Source organism: Syngnathoides biaculeatus, chromosome 5, assembly GCF_019802595.1.
Source record: "Syngnathoides biaculeatus isolate LvHL_M chromosome 5, ASM1980259v1, whole genome shotgun sequence".
In the NCBI taxonomy this organism is placed as follows: Eukaryota; Metazoa; Chordata; class Actinopteri; order Syngnathiformes; family Syngnathidae; genus Syngnathoides; species Syngnathoides biaculeatus.
Window position 1 is genome coordinate 19839709 of NC_084644.1, and position 24936 is coordinate 19864644.

Here is a 24936-nt window from a genome sequence, read left to right on the forward strand (position 1 = left end):
TTATGTCAAGATGTAAATGTAGAAAAAAACCATTGTGGTTCTTGGGATTTCCAGGTGTCACTTCATGATATACATTTTTTTAATGAATCTAAAATCACAGGAGATTACAAATTTGCTCAATATTAGTGATGCACACGCCACAGTGGGAGTTGCTGTCTTCTAAGGTAATTTCCTCTGCACTAATTACCACTTTTATAAATGTGAGTCAGGGCAAACATGTTTATCTCACTAGGAGATTATGGAGTAATGACCCCTACATGTTCGCTGACGTGAAAAAAGGAAAATCCACTCATATCGAATTGAAACACGTAAAATCACACATACATACACGATTACAGCAAGAATTTTCCCCAAAACACTAAGGTGTACAGTATCCCCTGGCTCTGGTGTATGATAGTCTGCTGTTCCCTCTGTCACTGTCCTCGCCTCATGTTGATTAATTTCACAACAGCAAGGCATGGACTTGTAAAATGGCCCACATTGCCAGTAATCTTCTCTTGATCTGTTGGTCTCTCTTAAATGCAGACTAAGTGAATCTATTTGGAGGGACTGAGAGCAATAAATTTAAGTCTAACAAATGGCTTTATCAATTTGGCTGAATCTAAAACTGCTTAAAGGGTACACAACAGAAAGGCTACATACACCAGTTCAAATTTAAAAAAAAATGAAAAATTGTCAAACCTGTGATGTGGCTATAAAAGCTCAACTTAATGGAAAATGACTTTTTTTTTCAAAATTAGAAGTAATAATAAACAAGCAACTTAGAAAAACAAACCAATAATACTGTAGCGCCGGAGAAAAGGAGTCGGAGGCGGAGTGTCGGACACAGGAACAGAACTTGCTTTATTGTTCGACATCAAAACACTACTCGCATAACAGCGGGAACTCTGTTAACCTTTCCTCCGGAAGCGCAACAACAAAAACAGTCCGTGCGGAACCCCGTACCCCAACTCGAGGTCCCGCGGGTGAATTATGTAAACACCACACAAGCCCCCCCAGAATTCACCCATAGTCAAAATCCTTGTGCCGTGGAGGGATGATGACCCGACCCCGGCGGGTGTGCACTGTAGGGGCCGAGGGGGGCGGGGCCGCACTGTCCATTGAGTCACGGGACAAGGGCTCAGGCGGGGTCAAGGGTACCCCGGCGGGCGCAGGCGCACAGGGCAAAGGGGGACGACCCCGGCGCGGGGGGAGGGCCGACCCCAAAGGCTGGGCAATGTCCAGGTGCGCAGGTTTGACCCTGTCCACGGAAACAGTCTCGGGTCTGCCGCCAATGTCCACGAGCAGGCTCTTATCCCCGTGCTCCAGGACCCTGAACGGCCCGTCGTATGGGGGGCGGAGAGGTCCACGGTGGGCGTCATGACGAACAAACACAAAATCCGCAGAGCGCAGGTGACGGGGCAGCCGGGCAGCTGGGGTGCCATGTTGCGACGTGGGAACCGGCGCGAACCCTTTTGCGGCCTCCAGCAGGGAGGACCGTTGCCTGGCTGCGGACCAGGGCGCTGTGGGGTCCGGGATGAATTCGCCGGGGACGCGCAGTGGCTGGCCGTAGACGAGTTCGGCGGATGAGAACAACAGGTCCTCCTTGGGGGCGCACCTGAGGCCGAGCATGACCCACGGGAGCTTATCCAACCAGTTGCCGTCCGTCAAGCCGGCACGCAGGGCTGCTTTCATGGAGCGGTGGAACCGCTCGCAAAGACCGTTCGCCTGGGGGTGATAGGCGGTAGTGCGGTGCAGCTTGACCCCCAAACTCTCAGCGACTGCGTTCCAGAGTTCAGAGGTAAACTGAGGGCCACGATCTGAAGAAAGGTCGCACGGTGTCCCGAAGCGTGCAACCCACGTGCCGATGAACGTCCGGGCCACGTCTGACGACGTTGTCGAGGAGAGGGGAACGGCTTCGGGCCAGCGGGTCGTCCTGTCCACCATGGTGAGCAATTAGGTGAATCCGTGCGAGGGAGGAAGTGGACCTACCAAGTCGACGTTGACGTGGTCAAACCTCCTCTCGGGGACAGCGAAGGGCTCCAAGGGGGCTTTTGTGTGGCGATGCACCTTAGCCCGCTGACAGGCCACGCACGAGTCGACCCAGGCCTGCACATCTTTCTTGAGACCGCGCCACACGAACTTCTGGGCCACCAGCCTCACGTACGGTTTCCTTCCGGGGTGGGAGAGGTTGTGGACCACCTCGAAAACAGCTCTTCGCCAGTTTGCAGGGACCAGCGGCCGAGGCTGGTCAGCCGAGAGGTCGCACAGCAACCTGACGCCCGAGTCACCAACCGCGACTTCCTCCAGGCGCAAACCCGTGTCAGAAGTCTTGAGGGCCTGCACCCCGTGGTCCGAGGCCTGGTCTGCGCTCATGCGGGAGTAGTCGAGACCCAGATGCACAGTGCCGACGATCGCCCTGGAGAGGCAGTCCGCGACCACATTGGATTTGCCGGCAATGTGTTGGATGTCCGTAGTGTACTCAGAGATGAACGACAGTTGGCGTTGCTGGCGGGCGGACCACGGCTCGGCCACCTTGGACATGGCGAAAGTGAGGGGTTTATGGTCCACATATGCCGTGAACTCACGGCCTTCCAATAGGGAGCGGAAGTGGCGGATCGCCAGCCAGAGGCCGAGGAGCTCTCTATCGAACGTGCTGTATTTGCGCTCCCTGGGGACCAGCTGACGGCTGAAAAAGGCAAGCGGTTGCCAGGCGCCGCCGACCCACTGTTCGAATACGGCTCCAACAGCGTAGTCCGATGCATCGGTAGTGAGAGCGACAGGGGCCCCGTGGGTCGGGTGGGCCAGCATAGCGGCACGACTCAGTGCGGCCTTCGTAGCCTCGAAGGCTTCCATCCTCTCGGCCGTCCATTCAACGTCCCGGTTGGGGGCCTTGTCTTTAAGAGCCTCATAGAGCGGGCGCATGATGTGGGCCGCCCGGAGGATGAACCGGTGGTAGAAAGTCACCATCCCCAGGAACTCTCGGAGGCCCCGAGCCGAGCGAGGTCGGGGAAAAGCGGAGACGGCCTCCACCTTTGCCGGAAGGGGGGCGGTGCCGTTCTTGTCTATGAGGTGCCCGAGGAACTGGATAGAGGGCACCCCGAAAACACACTTCGCCGGGTTGATGATCAGGCCATGCTGCTCAAGTCTTGCGAAGAGGTCGCGGAGGTGCATCAGATGTTCATCCTCCGAGGAGCTGGCGACGAGGATGTCATCCAAATAGACGAACACAAATGGCAAGTCCCTGAGCACAGAATCCATTAAACGCTGGAAAGATTGTGCCGCGTTTTTAAGACCAAACGGCATCCTCAGAAACTCGAACAGTCCAAACGGAGTGATTACAGCTGTCTTGGGAACGTCTGAGGGGTGCACGGGAACCTGGTGATACCCGCGCACCAGGTCGACCTTGGAGAACAAGATTTTGCCTGCCAGGTGGGCTGAGAAGTCCTGAATGTGTGGAACAGGGTAGCGGTCGGGCGTAGTGGCGTCGTTAAGGCGGCAGTAGTCACCACACGGTCGCCACCCACCACTCGGTTTACGGACGATGTGTAGTGGCGAGGCCCACGGGCTATCCGAGCGGCGGACGATGCCCAGACGCTCCATGTTGGCAAACTCGGACTTAGCGACTGCTAGCTTCTCGGGATCAAGCTGTCGGGCCCTCGCGTGGATCGGGGGGCCCTTGGTCTCAATGTGGTGCTCGACCCCATGTTTAGTCGTGGCAGAGGAGAAAGTGGGCCGTGTCAAGGCAGGGAACTCACCAAGGAGGAGTTGGTACTTGGTGCCGTCCGATAGCGAACTGGAGAGACCACCATAAGTCGCCTCATTGCGGACGCAGGCGACCGTGGAAAAAGTCAGTGCATCCACCAGACGGCCCCTCTTAACATCCACCAGCAGCCCGTGGGCACAAAAAAAATCAGCGCCGAGGAGAGGGAATGAGACATCCGGAGTGACAAAGTCCCATGTGAAGCGCTGACTCCCGAAACACAAGTCCACAGTCCTCATGCCATAAGAGCGGATAGGGGAGCCATTAGCGGACAGTAGGGGTGGCCCATGAGTCCCGCCAGCGGCGTCCTCCGCAGTGGCCGTCAGGACGCTCCTCTGGGCGCCGGTGTCACAAAGGAATTTGCGCCCGGAAAGGTTGTCCTTGACGAACAGCAGCCGGCTCTTCGCGCCCACGCTCACGGCCGCTGCGAAGTGTGGGCTTTGGCGTTTCCCGACGCGTCGTAGTTGCAAGGGGCGCGGCACCTCTTCGCTTTCGCACCGAAACGGGCATGGAAGTAGCACAAGCCTGTGCCAGCACGGCCGTCGGTGCCGAAGGGGCCCCTGCTGGATGCCACTCCCGTGCCCGAAGGTGAGTAACTGCGCGTCGCGGCCAGCGTCTCAGGGGAGAAGCGCTGGGTTGCCAGAAAGAAACGGTCGGCCTCCTCGGCCAGGGCCCGGGGCTCAGTGACAGTACTGTTCGCGAGCGCCGTCTGAACATGCGGTGGCATTTGCCTGAGAAACAGTTCCATGAAAATGAAATTGGGCTCTTCCGTGGCCAGCAGGTTTAGCATCATTTCCATGAGTTCGGAAGGTTTGCTGTCCCCCAGTCCATTAATAGCCAACAGACGTCGGGCACGTTCCGGCCGTGAAAGCTCAAAAACCTTGAGAAGGTGAGCCTTGATCCCAGCATACTTATCTCGGGCCGGGGGAGAGGTGATGAAGTTCACTGCTCTGGCCGCCGTTGAGCTCCCGAGTGCTGAGACAACGTGGTAGTAACGCGTGGAATCATCTGAGATCCCGCGGAGGGCGAACTGAGCCTCAGTCTGTGCGAACCACGCTGCCGCGGACGTCTCCCAAAACTCCGGCAATTTGAGGATGGCGGTTGCCATGTTCGTTTCAGTCTCGAAAACGCCAGGACTGACGTCGGGGTCAGCAGTGTAGCGCTGGAGAAAAGGAGTCGGAGGCGGAGTGTCGGACACAGGAACAGAACTTGCTTTATTGTTCGACATCAAAACACTACTCGCATAACGGCGGGAACTCTGTTAACCTTTCCTCCAGAAGCGCAACAACAAAAACAGTCCGTGCGGAACCCCGCACCCCAACTCGAGGTCCCGCGGGTGAATTATGTAAACACCACAATACGATCCATGTTCTGTAGACAGCTTCCATGACATCTCATGGACCTTGTTCAAAGGTATACTCATCCAAGATACATATTGCAAAAACACTTGAAATATCCCAAATTCTTATGGTGAAACATTGTTATAGTTAGATGAAACCAAGCTTGAAGTTTCTGGTCATTTTTGGAGCACACACAGCCCTTCTCACCACCAAAAGAACCCCATAGCATATTCGTGGCAGCGTCATGCTTTGAGGCTGTTTTTCTTCAGCGAGACTCGGGGCCATAGCAAAAGTGGAGTGAATTATAAACAGCTCCAATTATTAGCCAGACTTTGCACAAATGACAATGAGAATAGAATTTATTAAATCCCAAACACCAATACAGGGTTCCCTCGCTAGTTCACAATTCCCTTTTTGTGGTTTCTGTGCTTTAGAGGTTAATATTAATAAAAAAAAATAAAAAATACAGCCAGATCGGCATATTGCAGAAAGACATGTTGATACAAGGCGCGATTGGTTCCCAGCGAAACATCAACCAATGAGAGCACGAGTGGCTTTATCCCGTGAGGTTATTGGTTGCGCATCATCGAAGCCTCAGACAGGAACTTCCCTTGTCTCATTCATTTCCTTGTTTTGTGCGTTGTCTTGTCCATGCTGTTGACCAGCTCGTACTGTATATGTACTTTATCTTGGTTTGTGATAACTTTTTTTTTTTGATTACGTTGTTACAATCCCACCCCAGCATTGTACTCCAGCGAAAGCTTCCTCCGTGGTGACTACACATGCATGTTTTTCCTTTTAGGGATCCAATGGGTGGAATGGGCTCCTATTTGGGAGCACTTGTATCCTTTTTGGGATCCAGCAGGAGAAATCAACCACTTTGATCAGCAAATGGCACGGGCACGGTGGTACCTATTGGAATGTCCCCCAGGGCACCTGACAGGACACTTTTCTTCTTGTTGGACCGTGAAATGTGATTCACCCCCTCAAGAACGAGGCTTCAGCTTTTTGGTTCGAAAAATTTCAAAAAAGGTACGTCCTCAGAAACGTGCCTCTGTATGGTGCTGCTCATCGTAGGTGGAGGAAAAGTTTCCTAGATGGCAGGCACACCTTTTTAATATGGATGTGTGTGTGTGTGTGTGTGTGTGTGTGTGTGTGTGGTGTGTGTGTGTGTGTGTGTGTGAGAGAGAGAGCGAGAGAGAGAGAGAGAGAGAGAGAGAGAGAGAGAGAGAGAGATCTTGAGCACAGGTGTCAAACTCAAGGCCCGGCGGTCATATACTGCCGACCACATGATTTTGTGTGGCCCGTGAAGGCAAATTATGAATATCCATGTTCCAATTCCATCATTTGTGTTCACATCTGTCCCAAAATTTCAAAATGTCATGTCATAAATGATAACGGTGAGATATTGCAAACATTAGTGTGTGTCAAAACATCAGTAATGTTTCAAAAACCCATTACCCTTGATTTCTGATACAAAAACTAGCTTATAAATTCCATGTGTCCACATTTTCTCCCAGTGATGGCAATGGTTAACAATTACAGAAAATGTTTAATTAAATTGTGTTATCCAGTTACATGTAGTTACTTACTTACTCCCTAACATTGGTGATACCAGAGCAACAGAAATGAACAATAAACTTGACATTTTCCTACATTTAAGGTACACAACTCCCAGTCAGCTTTGTCTCTTTCAAAAATCAGCCACACTGTCCCACAGATAATTTTACACATGAGACTATAAGACTCCCAGCACAAGTCATGGAAACAATGAGTCCCAGGCCTGGAGTGGTGAGGCCTTACAATTTATCATGACGGAATATAGATACAATAATCCTCTACTACATCACGGTTCTTGCGTTACAGTCCTGCTATATTGCAGATTTTTACTACAGATAATTTTCTTCAATATTTAACACCCCAGTCTGCAACATTATGTTAAAGTTATGTTAGTAAAATAGACTAACATTAAGCCCACTGAAATGCATTAACAACACCTTTGACACGGTGTCATAGTTTGGGAGAAATGTCTGTGTTACAACAAGCGAGTGCTCACCTTGCATTTCATGATGAAATGTTACCAGACCTTTGCCATTTGTCATTTTTCGCTCTATTTTCTCAATTTGCCATCAGATTTTTCAACCACTCCCTTCCCCCTCATCAATCAAATGCTTCACTTCCATGTTTTGCTTTTCAATGTTATTTGATGTGCAAAAGCTGAATTTTGAACCATAAACTAGGGTCTAAGACCGCTTAATTCGAGCCTTGCACACATATGTAGGTAAGCAATGTTGTGTGTCAATGGACCCTTATCCACAAAACTTTTTTTTATTTGTTATTTTTGTGCGCATAGGATGGAAAATGCACATCAGACAAGATCCCTTAGTTTATCCCATCGTACATGCAGCTAAAGTATGTTCACCTGTTTGGTACAATATGGCTCAATATAAAAAGATTATGACATTACAAAATGACCTCCATTTATAGAATAGGGAATCCTACATCTGGAGACCATGACTGATCATGTCTTGTGGCTTTTTCCCTTCAACAATACTGAATGAGATTTGACTCCAACTAATGTGGCACCTTGACCTACAAGTGCTCTGATTTAGGATTTTTTCAATTTACGAGCCAACTCTTGGATGATTTTTTTTTTCTCTGTGTCGCACCTTCAAATTTTAATCATGAGCAAACTTCAGACATCCCATCCCTCAGATGAATTGGAAGTTTTCAATGCACTTTCAGCCATTTGTTAAATAGCGTCAATAGTCTAACACACAAATACAAAATAGGAACACAGGCAAAGAGAATACAGTAGGCCACAACGTTCAGCGCAAGCACACGTGCACATGAAAAAGAATCAGATATGCTCCTGATATCACTCACAGGGCCACGCCACTTAAAGGCAACATCAACATATTGTATCTGTTTTGCAATGGCTGCTTAACATTCGGACAACTATAATTCATCCATTTCTGCATTGTGGTATTGTATTTTGGATGCGAAAAGCACTATTGAGCTGGTACAACAATTCCCGTGCTTACTGGAATAACGTCAAATCGTCGACGGTGATGCTTCTTAAGGTTTGGCAGCCGACATTGGTTTCCTCTGACTCCTGATCTTTGTTTTTCTTCACCCCTTCATTTTTCCATCCCTCGATTGGCAGTGGTTTGGCAATCCCTCCCTTGGGCTGAGCACTTTGTCCTTCCACCACATAACCTCCCCCCCCTGCCCCCTGCTTTTCTTCCTCCATTTTTTTTTTCCCCAATCCGAGTGTGAGTGATAAATTATTCGTGTGCATGCTCGGAGGGCCCAGGGCTGCTCATTCCAGCACATAGCAGACTAGCATTGATCCGGCCAGTGGTTCAACTTAATTGGAAACCTAGTTACACAGTCTACAGACACACTGTGACACCACACATACACAAGCATGTATACGCATTAGCATACACTTGAGGACATACCTTCCAACCATAAAGCCTCACAATTAAACACCGAGTGTATGTATAGGCTATACAGTGTTGTACCTGGGCATGGTTCCATGGATGATAGCTTTATTAACATAATTATCTACAGTAACAGACGGAGGAAATCCCCATGTGAATATCTGCATTAAAGCATTATAGAATTAACATCTGTCTTTTTATGAATTTAATGTATATGTTTAATATTTCAACAGTGCAGTAGTATACAATGCATGCACATTCACTACTTGAGGACATCTTGCATTCAAATGTTAGCATATTGTTTAACAAGGATAACCACACACCCACACGCACACACATACAATACATACAGAGATATCCACATGCTAAGAAACATGGACACAGACTTGCATGCACTTTATAGTCACAGAGGCTGCATTCTAAGCAGTACTAAAGAGGAGTAACGGTCCACAGTGGAGCAATACGGAGGCCCAGGGATATCGATTGGACTGAGACACTGACAATCATGCAGCTAATAGATTACATCAGACACATTGGAGCGATCCAGTCAATGAGGCCTGATCCTATTAAGTGGGATTTGTAAACAGTTGTGGGCTAACTGTGATGGCTGCTGTGCTGCTTTGTGAGCCTTGGCAAAGAGATGGAGGCGCCAATGGTGTGAATGAGGCTCATATTATGCTGCCATCAGTCCCTGCAGCCTCTCCTAAACTGCTCCCCAGTCATGGTGCCTACACACTGCACAGACCCTCCAATTTTCACAACTTTACATAAAAAAAGGAAATTTTTTTAAAAATGTAAATAAAAATGGGAACTTGAGATGGTATGGAATGGTAGAACAGCTTTTATGGTTAGGTTGCAACATGTAGTGGAACATACAAAGAGAAAAAGTTTGTTTCTCGAGGGCCCAAAATCTCAAAAACAATACAAAAAAACAATAATAAAATCATAACTCACCACCAAAATCATCTTCTCCAAATATGAGCGTTCATCTGAGATGACACGCTGTGGTGACCCCTAATGGGACAAGCCAAAAGGAAAACAACAACATAGGATTTGTTGTTTAAAAAGTTAATAGATGAAAGAGAGTAGCAGTGTCCCTTTCTCTTTGGATTATATTTCTCTGTCACAGCATGCATGACAAGTTTTGATTGGACAAGAAACTATAGGGTCCAGCGATGAGTAACACACAAACAGAAAGAATGGCATCTTCTCCAATCCTATCTAGAGCCACCTAATTCTCAACTCACACTTACGGTGAAGAAAATAAGTATTTTAACACCCTGCCATATTGCAATTTTTCCTACTTAGAAAACATGGAGGGGTCAGAAATTTTCATCGTAGGTGCATGTCCACTGTGAGAGAGATAATCTAAAAAGAAAATTTCCAGACATCACAATGTATGATTTTTTTAATGATTTAATTGTGTGATACAGCTGCAAATAAGTATTTGAACACCTGAGAAAACCAATGTTAATATTTGGTACAGTAACCTTTGTTTCCAATTACAGAGGTCAAATGTTTCTGTTGTTGTTCACCAGGTTTGAAGGAGGGATTTTGGCCCACTCCTCCACACAGATCTTCTCTCGATCAGACAGGTTCCTGGGCTGTCGCTGAGAAACACTGAGTTTCAGCTCCCTCCAAAGATTTTCTGTTGGGTTTAGGTCTGGAGACTGGCTAGGCAATGCCAGAACCTTGATATGGTTCTTACGGAGCCACTCCTTGGTTTTCCTGGCTGTATGCTTTGAGTCATTGTCATGTTGAAAGACCCAACCACGACCCATCTTCAATGCTCCGACTGAGGGAAAGAGATTGTTCCCCAAAATCTCACAATACATGGCTGCTGTCACCCACTCCTTAATGTAGTGCACTCGTCCTGTCCCATGTGCAGAAAAACACCCCCAAAGCATGATGCTACGAGCCCCATGCTTCACAGTGGGGATGGTGTTCTTGGGATAGAAGTCATCATTCGTCTTCCTCCAAGCTTGGTTAGTGGAATTATGTCCAAAAAGTTCAATTTTGGTCTCATCTGACCACAAAACGTTCTCCCATGACTCCTCTGTGTCATCCAAATGGTCATTGGCAAACTTAAAACGGGCCTTGACGCGTGCTGGTTTAAGCAGGGGAACCTCCCGTGCCATGCATGATTTCAAACCATGACGTCTTGGTGTATTACCAGCAGTCACCTTGGAAACAGTGGTCCCATCTCTTTTCAGGTTATTGACCAAATCCTGTTGTGTATTCCTGGGCTGATTCCTCAACTTTCTAAGGATCATTGAGCTCACGAGGTGGTATCTTTCATGGGGGTGCACTCAGATTGAGATTGACCGTCATGTTTAGCTTCTTCCATTTTCTAATGATTGCTCCAACAGTGGACCTTTTTTCACCAAGCTTCTTGGCAATTTCTTCATAGTCTTTTACAGCTGTGTGGAGTTGTACAATTTTGTCTCTGGTGTCTTTGGACACCTCATTGGTCTTGGCCATGTTACAAGTTTGAGTCTTACTGATTGTATGGGTTGGACAGGTGTCTTTATGCAGCTAACGACCTCACACAGGTGCATCTGATTCAGGAAAAAACATGGAGTGGAGGTGGACTTTTAAAGGAGGACTAAAAGGTCTTTAAGGGTCAAAATTCTAGCTGATAGACAGGTGTTCAAATACTTATTTGCAGCTGTATCACACAAATAACTCATTAAAAAAAATCATACATTAGGATTTCTGGATTTTTCTTTTTAGATTATCTCTCTCCCAGTGGACATGCACCTACGATGAAAATTTCAGACCCCTGCATGATTTTTAAGTGGGAGGACTTGCAATGTAGCAGGGTGTTCAAATAATTAGTTTCTTCACTGTAGCTCCATGTTGCCAACGCTCCTCGGTCAGTCACCCCAGCCGTCCATCCAGTTATAGGCCACTGTTGCAGTGCGTCCAACAACGCCGACATGTACATGGTAGCTGTTACATAAATGCAGTTTATCAATGCAAAACAACAAGCAGGAGCAGTTGAACTGTGCCGTCTAACTCCTCATAAGAAACGGTGCTGCTGCAAGCTTGCTGCTACCGAAAGGGTGCAACCATGCAGCGCTGATATTCTCCTTCATGAAAGTGATGGCTAAACCGTTTTAAACACTCCACAACAGCTCCCCACAAGGGAAAACGAACTCCGAGTGACAAAAAAACAACCAACAGCGGAGGTTTTGAAGACAAACTTCCCAGTGCCATTAGGAGAAAAAAAAGTGAAAGAAAGCAGCAACATTCCAAATAGCACCTACGTTTAATTTGTTTAGGATGTCTCCATTAAATATAAGTTTGAGTCTGATGCACCGCATCATGCAAAATAGAAGTCCCTTCCTTCTAATGCTTAGGACTTGGCATCTGTAATGTGCTCACCAATTAAACTGAAGAAAGAAAGAAATCCAGTGCCCCATTAAAATCTCCTTTTTGATTGGAAGTATACTAATAGTTGGGTCTCTGGAGTTCCTGCCCACCATTGAGTATGAAACTAAATTGCTGCCGATTTATGACTGAAATACTTGTCTGTCAGCAAACTTTGCTAAATTAAGCATCTTGGTAGGAAACCCTAGCACATCAAAGCTTCACGGGAATCAGAGCCACATATATTTTTGAATGCTCAACAGATTATCGTTACCTACCAGCATTCGCTTCTGATAAGTGGCACATACCCTGTACTTGAACACTCGGTGGAGTCGTTGACGCTGTGGGTGCGGGGAGCTGTTTGTCTTTGGCTGCATGATACCCCATGTACTGACTCCACAGGCTGTATTTTCATGACAAGAGCAAAACCAGCGCTGCGCTTGGCATAACCTGCAAGGAAGCAGTGTGGACGACATCGGTCAACATTTGTCCTTTCCATTTGAAGGGTCTTCTTTCATTCCCTTTAAAAGCGGCATGAGAACCTTTGTACATGCGATAGACTCAGCGATCTTTGCATGACTGGAGCAATAAAGCTTAATGGTTTCCCACACAAAATGAGCTGATGAAAAACAGCTGGCAATTTATATACTGTGCGTTAAACCTCAGTGATATCATATCCCCCTCCAACATTTTGTTCCACCTCAACACCACAGCTGCTCATTTAAAAATATGTTATAATGAAGATAAAAATAATTTTTAAAAATGCTTTTGATGAAATGATTTCTACAAGAAAAGAGAGTTTTTGCACACTGTTTAAATATTTATGAATGAAATGTCTGACATACGCCCGCTGATTCACCAAAATCAGGTTAGACCAGCCGTCGAAGCAGCGCCAAAAACTATGCGTGTTAGTACACCCATCAGGTTGGAGACTCGTCTACCAAATTTGCAAACACATCAGCTAGCTTTGTGCCTCCAACATACGCTACTATTTGACTCCTGGTGCATGTTGCGCAGTCTACAAAAATAGAGCGCCGCTAATCAAAATGGTTTCTTTTTCTTTCTTACCTTGGGCTCCTCTTTAGTAGAACCCACTTGATTCAGCCTCCTTGCCCTGCCCCAGTGATGATGGAAGCTGAACGTTGTAGTCGACGTTGGTTCCATAGTAAAAAATGGGTTTTAAAGATCCTTAGGTTATTTTGACAAAAGGATGTCACTGACATGTTATTCAGACACATGAGAAATGTTTTGAATTGATCTATTTGCATTTACACCTCCGAGAATGCATAAAATAACCTGTGTGGCAATGTTCATTATTGGCACACACAATCCTACGTTTGTCCGGTTAGAATCAGATCAGTTTCCACATCTGTTTGCCTGAACTATCAAGATTGAGTCTATTTTTGCAAATGCAAATCAGGCCCGAATTGTACCGGGAATAAATAACAATACATTACATAAATATTCAGCGTTAGATGCAATTCAAAAAGATGTGAATTTTTTACGTGTTTTCTACCAAGCCAAATGACCTGGAGTGTATTGTAGCTAAACAACCAAAGAGAGATAAAAGTGTCGCTCCTATCTGAAGGAATCTCATGTTACAAGCACTGTTAATCTAAAGAACATTACTTCTGCCTAACCAGCATGATATATTCTGGTCAGGGGCTTCTGATTAATTCTGTGACCTTAACCCATTCACATGTCCCTTTGGGACATGTGCAGAAAAAAGAGGTAAAAATAGATAACGAGAAACTGGGTTCACAGCCAGTTGTGTGTTTTAAGAGCAAAATGGCTTTTCCAAAATAAATAGATCTGTGTCGCAGCCTGCTTGAAGAGAGGAAAGCCTTGGGTTCAATAATTAATTCCCGAGTTGAGTTTTGGAGAGCCGCTGATTGGCTTGATTTTTTTTTTTCTTTTATTCTGTTATGATACAAAGGAGTTCGTTTGAAGTAATTTGTCCCAGAGAGAGTGGCTTGGAATATAATACATGCTTTGATTTAGCAAAGCAAATTTAATTTTGTTTGCTTTATGCAAACTAGTAAGGGCTACGGGGTTTTCTGTGTTCCACTAGAGGGGTGTTGCAGGTGCCTTTTCTGACGATGATGGAGGTGGGGGGAGGGCATCATGTGCACAAAAAAGAGCCACACTCTGCTCCTAATATTCAGTGTAATTTTTATATGCACATACAGTTAACAGTCACAGTACAAATGTATGAAGCCATTTTCCTTTATTACACACATGATAATCCCTTTGAAATAATAGCTTGAAATATATTTTTAGCTTAATAGGACTGCTAAAATCCACGTACCCCTTGTGTATGTGTCGAGATGTGTCATTAATCATTTGGAATGAATTCACCATTAATATCCTTGTTTCTGCGCCTTGAATCTACTCCCCTTAAGCACAGATGTTGAGCCCATGGTGGTTTCTTCTGAAATGTGTTTCAGAATGGGTGGGCAAGTGATTTTCATATACAGTAGTCATTTCATGTATTTTTTAGCGAACAATAATAAGTGAATAAAAGCTGAAAAAACCAATTTCCTTGATGCTTTTATATTCATAAAAAGCTCACAATGACAGCCCTTTGGTCTTTTGTTATAGAAAACTGAGCTAATATCCTCCAGCTCTCTGCGCAGTTTAAAGGTCTTAATTGGATTCCATTAGTATATTGCTTGACATGACACTTGGGTCTGCTCTATTAGAATTCCCCTGTCTGGGATTAGAGGACTCTACCCGGACTTCTTCGATAAAGTCTCCAATATTCTTTGTTGAATTCCCAGTTTTAGTGACACCATTATTACAACAGCAAGCTTGCCTTAAACCGGGTCTTTTATATCCACAGGACTTGCTGTAAATGTATGACAGTGTCTCATTGCAGTATTTTGTGTATCAATAAAACTCTGCATTAATGCAGTACATTTTTCATCAAATAGAATGTGCAGAAAGTCTCATAGAGTGACCCCCTCATTCCTTTTACAGACGACCACAGTGTGTTGGAGGAGCTTCTCTGAAGGTCACAAGGTGTTGACATTTTTCCTTTTTGGCTTTGGCCTCTTTCGAACAAACACTGAAGGCTTCTCCGGGATCGGTCGCGTTGCCGCACTGGGCGCCTGAGGCCGGCGCCCGTCTCCGCCACTCCAGGTTCGGGGATCTGAACCCGACTCCCTTTCGATCGGCCCGGGGGCGACGTAGGCCATCGCCCCGCCCTTCCGAACGGCGCTCGCCCATCCCTTAGGACCGACTGACCCATGTTCAACTGCTGTTCACATGGAACCCTTCTCCACTTCGGCCTTCAAAGCTCTCGTTTGAATATTTGCTACGACCACCAAGATCTGCACCCGCGGCGGCTCCACCCGGGCGCGCGCCCGAGGCTTCCGTGCGCACCGCGGCGGCCCTCCTACTCGTCGCGGCATAGCTCTGTCGGTAGTGTCGGTTGGCACGCAGTTGCGTCCTCCCTTCGATTTTCACTACTGCATCACAGTGTGGTACGCTAGATGTACAACAGGGGACGGGAAAGCTCAGCACAGAGTGATCAACAGCACCCAGAAGATCGTTGGCTGATCTCTGCCCTCCCGAGAGAACATTGCCAACTCCTGCTATCACATGAGACCTACTAACATCATTAAAGAATTGTTCCCATCCTGTTCACCACCTGTTAAACCTCCTGCCCTCTGCAGGTGTTATTGGTCCCGCAAAACAAGGACAAGCAGACTCAAAGACACCTTTTTCCCAAGAGCCATCAACTCATTGAACTTAAACCACTAAACATAACAGTACTGTAATGTAAAATTATGCAGCTGCTTTTTGTTTGCGTTTCTTGGTTTTAATCATCTTACTGGACAGGGAATAAGACTGACAAATACACTATATTCATTCATTTATTTGTTTATAAGTTCTTTTAGCAATAACTGTGCCTTGAGTGTATGTATTTTTAATCTGATTTTATTCTATTTTATTTGTGGAGAAGTGCTCATTATTTCATTGTAAATACAGTCACATAATGACAAAGGCTCTTGATTTGATTGATTGACCCTTGTGAGGATGAGCGTCTCAGAAAAATGATGGATGGATGGTTCCTTAGATATATGCAATCTGCCTATGATGGAATTAGTCAACCCATAGAAAAGTAACAACACAATCTGACATACAGTGAAAGCTCTTAAATCAACACAATCCACTCCAATCATTTTTTTTTTTTAACACGGTTTGTACTCATAAGGTTTCTAAAAGAGTTGGGGCCTGTCCCAGATGGCTTTGGGGAATTGGCATGTTTCACCCAGGACTATGACGTAGTAACTCCAGTCTAATTTCATACTTGGGAAAAGTAACGCGGTACCTTGCTTGTTACTCAAAATGGCAGCATTTTGGAGTTGTAAAATGTGACTGCTGTACAGCTGTCTTCTAGAGATGGAGTCCAAATAGGTGCCATAAAAGAGCTTCTAAAGATAAGTAACCATGCTGTGGGAGCCAAAATTATTGCTTGTTGGTAGGTGTCCAAACCCATCCATTTTCTCTACCACTGATTGTCACAAGGGTCATGGATGTGCCAGCATCTCTCATACTGTAGCTGACTTCATGTGAGAGATGGGGAACACCCTGAAGTGGTTGTCAACCAATTCCAGGACACACATAAACAACCATTCACACTAACATTCACATCTACAAACAATTTAGAGTCTTCTGTTAACCTTCCACGCATGTTTTTGCATTGTGGGAGGAGTGCCCAGAGAAACCCTAGCCAGGCACAGGGAGAACATGCAAACTCCACATAGCTGGGGCCAGGACATGAACCCCAGTCCTATGGACTGTGAGGTAGATGTGCTCACCAGTCCTCCACAAATATGTATAGTATTTTCTGCAAGAATATATAATAGAAACATGTAATAAACAAATAAATTAATAAAATTAAAAACGGGATTACGCACTTAGTGTATGTCCAAAAACTGTTTCCCCCAGTGTATACGGCAACACAGTGACCGAACAATTCTGAGAACACAGGTTCAAAGCCAGCCTCTCCTGTGTGGTACTTGCATGTTCTCCCCATGTCTGCGTGACTTTTGCTCCCACATCCCAAAAACATACATGGGAGGTTAATGTGTAGGTTCGTGTGAATCGTTAGTTTGTATATACGTGGTTTGTGGGGACCAGTTCAGGGTGTACCCACCTCTCGTCCAGAGTCTGCTGGGACACACACGCACACCCTTCATTCCCAAAACATTTCATTTGTTGCAAAAATGGAATAATAAAATAGATCCACTCTATTCAAATACAAACACATACATTCAAAAATAATCTTACGTACTTCCTTCTTAAATATGCAGCTTTCAAATAAAAACATATTGTCCTGTCACAGTCGGGGTGAGTGTACTGCGAGAAAGGCAAGGCAAGGCATGGAGGACTCAAGTGCAGGGAAGCAGAGACGCAAGGCAAGAGAAGTGGAATCTCCAAAAGCTTTTTTATTTTCAAAGACAATTTAAAGTAACAACAAAAATACCCAAAGGAACAAAGTATGACTTAAATAAAACTTGACAAACTGAGTGAGCAAGCAACATGCATAACGGACCAACAAGAACTGAAAGAAAACGGTGAGATAAATACACAGAGCATGACAAGACAAAAAGAATCACTTGGACAAGACAAGACTGGCCGGAGGGAGCTGATTGGTCAATGCAAGGGAGGAGGGCAAACACTAACAGGTGGACACAACCAACGAAATCAGCTCACAAGACATGGAACAACTGAAACACAAAAGCAACCCAACCCAACCATAACTGAGAACATGACACAGCCGCTAAGAAAAAAAACTCATCAGGAGAAAAATAAATGAAAAATCCCCATACTTTTCAGAGTGGTTCTGTTTCCTTTATTTATCTGTCTATTTATCTATTTACTTAGTTTAAACATGACCTTGCAGAATGGTAGTTCTGTATGCCTTTTGTGCTGGAACAGTTTTGCTGTGCAACAGGTAAGTTTGAAATACTAATTTATTAAAATGCTCATTTATGAATTTTTGAAGAACTATTCTGTTGACACTGTAAAACTGCTATTCATATAAAACTCGAGGGCCGCACCAAGATTAAACGTTCATATTAAGGTGGGGCCACAAATGGCCCGTGGGTAGCCACTTTGAGACTCCTGGTCTAGATGTTTGAGTACAAGTAATATTACAGCAGTCAAATTGGGTTCTTATTGGTGAAAGGCGGGGTGAGGACATGCAACAAATAACCTATAGAACAAAATGAGAGAGGACAAAAAAGGGGAGGACGGGACAGGATGTGAGAAATGAGCAAGGCTGTGCTAATGAAGAATGTTGTGCTGGGATGCTTTTTATAAAATACAGTATATGTACCTCTGTTTATGAATTGGCTTGAATTTTTGGATTCAAGTCAAGAAATTGCTGTTTGTTGGTAGTATTACATTTTTAATGCTGTTAAAAAACAGTAAATAATGTTAGATTTTTCAACAGACAATTTCTCAATGGACAGTTATGTTATTTTGTGCATATGCGACACGATAGGAGTGTTTTGGAGGTGCAGTGTATGAATGTCAACATTGGATGGACTGGGATTGAGTGCACAGTAAAATATGATTCAAAGCTGTCATTTTCACAAAAACCTATGGGAAAACACAAAAACTACTATGCATGCATGTATACAGAGGATTGTGTGTTTTTGTTGTGCATGTGTGTATAGTCCAATAGCTCCACTCTAAAATAAACTTGGACACAATGCAACACAAAAGTTCCAAATTAAAAATTGTTCTCCAGACACAGTGTTCTCTCATGAAAAGGAAGAAATCAAACATCTACTTTATGATTGTTGAGACAGGTGATCTTGTCCAGGGAGGAGTGACATTGTAATTCTCTAATGTTATTATCACGCCCACTGGGTGTCTGAGTGTCTGTACCTGCTCTGATTTACAGAGGCATCCTGCAGCAAATGGATCTTCTTCTGAGCAAGTGGAGTATAAAGATGTTTACAATGCTTTTTCAATAAAATACATGTGATGAGTTTGCTGTCTTACTGGTAATCAGTCATAGTACATGTGAGATGTTCCCTCTGCCCTCTATCTCATATTTGCGGGCTTTCTGTCTTTCCTTCCTTTCTCTTTCTCACATCCACACCCTCTTTCACAGCATGTCGCATTGTAAAATACACTGCAATTACTCTGTTGCTGTTAGAAGAATGGATTAATTCAAATTTAATGATGCCGATCACACCAGCGGGCATCTGGTGAAATCTGTCCATTTAGGGGGTGTGGCAGAGGACTTGTAATGCCCTGATCATACTGCTGTGGCCACGCTAATTATGAAGAATGGTTTATTACGTCTGTGAGGATGAATGGACGAGTGCATGCAAAGAACACCAAGTATTTTACAATTCTTCAGCTTTTTGGAGACATTTTCGAATTAGATACAGTATGGTATCTGCAACAAATGAAAGCTAAACCAAATTAAATAAATACAAATATTTAACACCCCTATTTTGCCATAGTTTATTTTTAATACCAGGTGGCTGGGGCATTGGATTCGGATGCCTCCCGGACGCTTCCCTGGTGAGGTGTTCCAGCCATGTCCCACCGGAAAGAGAGCCCAAGGACGACCCAGGACACGCTGGAGAGACTATATCTTTCGGCTGGCTTGGGAACGCCTCGGGATCCCTCCGGAAGAGCTGGAAGAAGTGGCTGGGGAAAGGGAAGTCTGGGTATCCCTGCTGAAGCTACTTTCCCCGTGAGCCGACCTTGAAAAGCGGTAGATAATGGATGGATGGATTGATTTTATTATCAGGATCCAGAAAAACCTAAATTTGGACTTTTTGATAATTTGTTAATAGGTCTCGCGTATGCAGATTTCAAAAAGTCACTGAAACACAAGAAAAATCCATCCATCCATTTTCTGGTAAGAGCGTTGGCCTCACAATTCTGAGGACTGGGGTTCAAATCCCGGATCCGCCTGTGTGGTGTTTGGATATCCTCCTGTCCCTGCGTGGATTTTCTCCGGGCACTCCGGTTTCCTCCCACATCCCAAAAACGTGCAGTGTCACTGTTATTTCTCGCCATTGCCCTCCGATTGGTTGGCAACAAGTTCGGGGTGTACCCCGCCTCCTGCATGATGACAGCTGGGATAGGTTCCAGCACTCCCCGCGACCGTGGTGAAGATGACCGGCTAAGAAAATGGATAAATGGATTGATTGATGTAAATTCCAACATATTATTGTTAGCATGTGGCAAGTGTGAGTATGAGAGCATCTATCAAAATCATGTTGATATACAATAGTAAAAAAAAAAATCTACCATCTGTTTTGTAAAAATAATTAATAAAATAATGATAATACATTTTTCTGCGCGCATGAGTAGAATCACTTCAGTATGACCACTGTAAAAGGTCAACTCTTGCCACTGATATATGTATCTGTGTGTGTGTGTGTGTGTGTGTGTGTATATATATATATATATATATATATATATATATATATATATAGAATATGTCTGATAATTCTACTTGTTTTAAATGTATAATCATGAAATCCAATGTTTTTGAAATATCTATTTCAGGTCTCAAATATGTGTTTGTCCTGGTAATTCCAGAGGTGTGGTCAATTTAGTGTAGTGACTTTATTTTAATTGCTTTAACAAGCAAGCATCATCAAAATGATTTGCATAACGTTCTCAGGACCTGAGGCAATGGTCAAAACATAAACAGCAATGGGCCACAGGAACCTTTTAGTTGTGAAACACAGCTTATTACTGACTGCATCACACTGTTTAAATGTCCCATGCCATCAAAATCCATTTTCCCCACAGTTTTATGCATGAAATACTTTTTCAAAATGTGTTTTTTTTTACTTTGAAATCTCTGCAGTGCTTGATTTTATGGACTTGTCAAAATACAAAAGGGGGGCAAAAAAGCTATTCAGAATCAGGTCTGGATGGGAAGCAGTTACGATGCTCATTATTCAAGTACCTGCCCACCTCAGGGTTGACACCCACCCATTCTACACAATTTCACATGATGCTTTGCCTCAACAGCCAATAGATACTTTTCACGTGACATCATGAGTCACATGACTTTTGTTTACGATGCCTACGGCAAAACCACAATACAACCCGTGTTTTAGTAATCATTTTGTGAATATTGGCTTGCTTATAATCGTCTTACGGCCTTTTCATCATGGTATTTCATTGAAAAAGGGCTCTGACACTTAAGGAATTGTTTACCTTTGGCTGGGCAGTCACCTAATTTACTGTGCTATCCCCCACACTTGTTACATATATTTACGGAGGTCTTTGGGCTGTCAATATGCCTACTAGCACCCGCAGTGAAACTTTGGTTTCCAGGTTTGCGGTGGATAATGTGAACCTCGTGGCTGTCACTAGCCATAGAATTTAGCTGCACTTTTGATAATTAATGGTAGCGGGCTATGCCGATCGCTTTTTTCGAACGTGTGTACCGGCCCCTGGCTGAGTAACTTTTCGCACACACTCGGTGAGTTGGCAGGGAAGCTCTGACCATCTCATCACTGTTTGTGTAGTTACAGTCTTTACCAAAAGCTCGAGGTCTGTCATAAAGTGCTCACATGACTCACAGTTACCTTATGCCTTCTCATGGAACTTATATCTAGTAAATATGGGGTTTGCTTTCGGAGTAAGGTAATCAAACAATTTTTCGTAGTGGGTTTTAAGCAACTTATCTTCGTCTCCGGTCAATGTCAACGTATTGCTGATATCCCATCCTTTATTGCCTATCCACAGCAGGAGGAAACTGCACTTTTCCTCTTCAGCTGTTTTTAAGCAGTCCTGTGAAAATGACTTCGGCGTGTTGCTTGAATCTCCACTATGCATCTGGTAAATTGGATGATTCCCAGTCCATCCTCGGGCTTGGAATACCGAACGTATGCCTCCATCGCGGTCAATTCGTCATCGTCTTGTGAGTCTGTTGTTATACTACCGTCAGTCTGACACCATGTTATGATGTTGCTGTCGTGTTATTGAATAACGTAGACGTGAGTCCAACTGTACTTTTTAACGTGGATAATTTTTATTTTCGCCCCCCTGCCGACCTCTCTAGCTGACTTTCTTATAGTCCTGTCTCATCGCACCCCGCTGACGTCAACACAATCCCAATAACATCACACGAGAAGTACTATGGCTCAATCTAATAATGAGACGATATTTGCTGTCAAGTTTCAAATGTGGCTTCTTTCTTTATTTCTCACTCCAGTGCAAGTTCCTTAATCGCCTCTGGTTACAGTCTCCGTTTGTCAAAAGACTTTCAAGATAAAAGCTCAAACAATAACCGTAGCCAAAACATCACAGTATACACTCATCGCTTCTGAGCCATGATATGTAGACACGATCTTGTCATCCAAAATGGCGTTGCAAACAAAAACACGTGGTCGGCGCGACGTCAATGAAAAGTATCTATTAGCATCACATATATACATAACATTTTGGAGTCAAAAATAACAATTGTCGAACGATAAATGAGAAATCGAGCTGTCTCATCTGCCAAGCATTTTGGAGCTTTGGTCCATTTTGTTGTAGGATGGGACCTTTGAAGTGCATTTATGATTGTGAAGGTTGATTTGACCCCCGAGCTACTTAGTGCTTTAACCAATAATAGATACAATAGCTTTAATATGTAGTTACTCTATCCAACAGAGATGTCCATATCTTTCCCCCAAGTGCTACATACAGAAAAATCAAAGGATACAAGGGTGATCGAAATTTTTCAGTTTTTTTAAACAGGGGAAATTCATTCCACACATATATATATATATAATATATATATATATATATATATATATATATATAATTTTTTTTTGTTTGTTTGTTTTTTTTGTTTGTTTAAAACAACAACATACTTCATTTGGCAGGTGACCAGTTCAGGATTTACCTTGCCTCTCCCGTGAAGATATTTGGGATAGGCTACAGCATGCTTGCGACACTAGAGAGGAGAAATGGAATGAATGAATGAATGAATGAATGAATGAATGAATGAATGACAGTTGTCTGATGAGGTAAATTTTGGTGTGGCCAACAGCCCGGTACTGTAGAGTAGATCCACCCCTTATGATGTGTTGAGCTCCACTTCCAGAACCAAAAATAAGAGCAGTTGCAAAAATGTGTTTATTAATGCGATGTTCAGAAACTCGACCTTGGAAAAAGCAGACAGTAAGAAAGTTTGCTCATCTCTATTAATCTTTTTTTTTTTCAAGTTGTAAATGGTTTCTGTGCCGCAGGATGGTAGACAACTGGAGAGAACATTTGGCTCACAATTATGAGGACAGGGTTCATATCCCAGACTCGCCAATGAGGTGTTTGTATGTTCTCCTTGTGCCTGCGTAGGTTTTCTCCAAGACCTCCGGTGTTCTCCTGTGTCCCAAAAATAGCATTCATTGTCCCGAGGTATGAATGTGTGGAAAACATTGTTTGTCGATATGTATCCTGCGATTGGCTGGCCACCAGTTAAGGGTGTACCCTGCCTCCCACCTGAAGCCAGCTACAATAGATGCAAGCACACCAATGACCCTTGTGAGAATATGCGATTCAGAAAAAGGATGAATGGATCAATAGGATAATCGCTTGAGTCATTTTTTTGTTTTTTTTACTTACTTTCATAACGAGGATCGCGGGATTGCTGGAGCCAATCCCAATTGTCATTGAGTCGGAAGCAAGGTACACCCTGAAATGTTTTCCAGCCAATCGCAGGGCACATGGAGACGAATGACAGCCACACTCACAATCACACCTGGGGGCAATTTAGAGTCTTCAATCAATGCATGTTTTTAGGATGTGGGAGGAATAGGAGTGCCCGGAGAAAATCCACACAAGAACGGGGTCAGCATTTTTTTCATTTTTTTTTCCACACTTACAGGTATTCCATGAAGCTGACAATATCTAGACAAGCTATATATCAAGACTTTTTTTTGGAGCAGTTATAGTTGCTGAGGTCTTGAATTAGGCATGAAGAAAATGGACAACTGAAGCAGATGAGTGCAAGATGTTTTTTCCCTCTATTTTCCTAACAGGTTTTGATTTTGTAGGTGCCAAAATTCTTCACAGCAACAACGATGTCAAAAAATGAGTAAATAGGAAATGTCAATACTAAGCATGACTACTTGCAGCACAATATTTCAGTCATGTAAGAAAAGTCGACACTTGTTCATGAACTGACTGTTTCATTTAAATCATGCAATGAGATGGGGAACTTCCAGACAAAAAACAACCATAAATGTGGAGAGACAACTTTAAATTATGTCATGTCTATGTTTTGCCACGCAATTGTTAGCCCAGTTAAGGGTTTCGCTAGTTGGCCTGAAAGCTAACTAGCTGCAAAGTTAGCTGATAGCTGACTCTGTAATCTTTTGGATCGAAAACAGTGGCTAAGAAAATGGATGGATGGATGGATGGATGGATGGATGGATGGATGGATGGATGGATGGATGGATTGATGGATGGATGGATAGATGGATGGATATATATCAAGGGCTGTAGAAAATAGTCAAATAGTTAATTTCACTACACCACTTTGACTTACAGTGGTGCATCAAGCATGTGAAAATGTTTTACCAAAAATTAAAGTGGTAACATCATCAGTATTCAGGTCTACCGTCAAATCACCAAAAGCTATAAACACTCATTTAAAAAGGCCCACATTAAACCTAGCTCATAAACAACCTAAATGCTCGTGTCAGATTTCAGTTAGCAGTGTTACCAAACTCCCTCCCTAACAGTGAAAATACAGCTGAAAATCACTAGTTTGCTGGTAAATTTCATGGTCAAAGATATTTGACCTTTTGATGCAGTTCATAGAGAAGGCTTTGGAGAAATCCTTCATTTTTGGGAGGCTGGGCATGATGTTTTATCTTAAAAAAGACTATAGAACAATTAAATACCAGCATAAGAGCATGCATGAAAACATGACTAAAAAAAAGGCCAGTGTGTATCATTCTGTGGGCATTGTCAAACATGGACTTTTATGTTACTGACAGCTCACTACATCTCTGGTGCATGGAAACTGGAGGCATGTTGTTTT

The 24936-nt window shown here is 44.2% G+C and overlaps 1 long non-coding RNA gene across 1 annotated transcript; it reads left to right on the forward strand.

Moving 5' to 3' along the window:
• Positions 1-5707: 5707 nt before the first annotated feature.
• LOC133501429 (uncharacterized) lies at positions 5708-18909 on the forward strand. The gene is made up of 2 exons (XR_009795177.1): positions 5708-6114; positions 18823-18909. It is a non-coding gene; the product is annotated as an uncharacterized LOC133501429 (long non-coding RNA).
• Positions 18910-24936: the final 6027 nt, after the last annotated feature.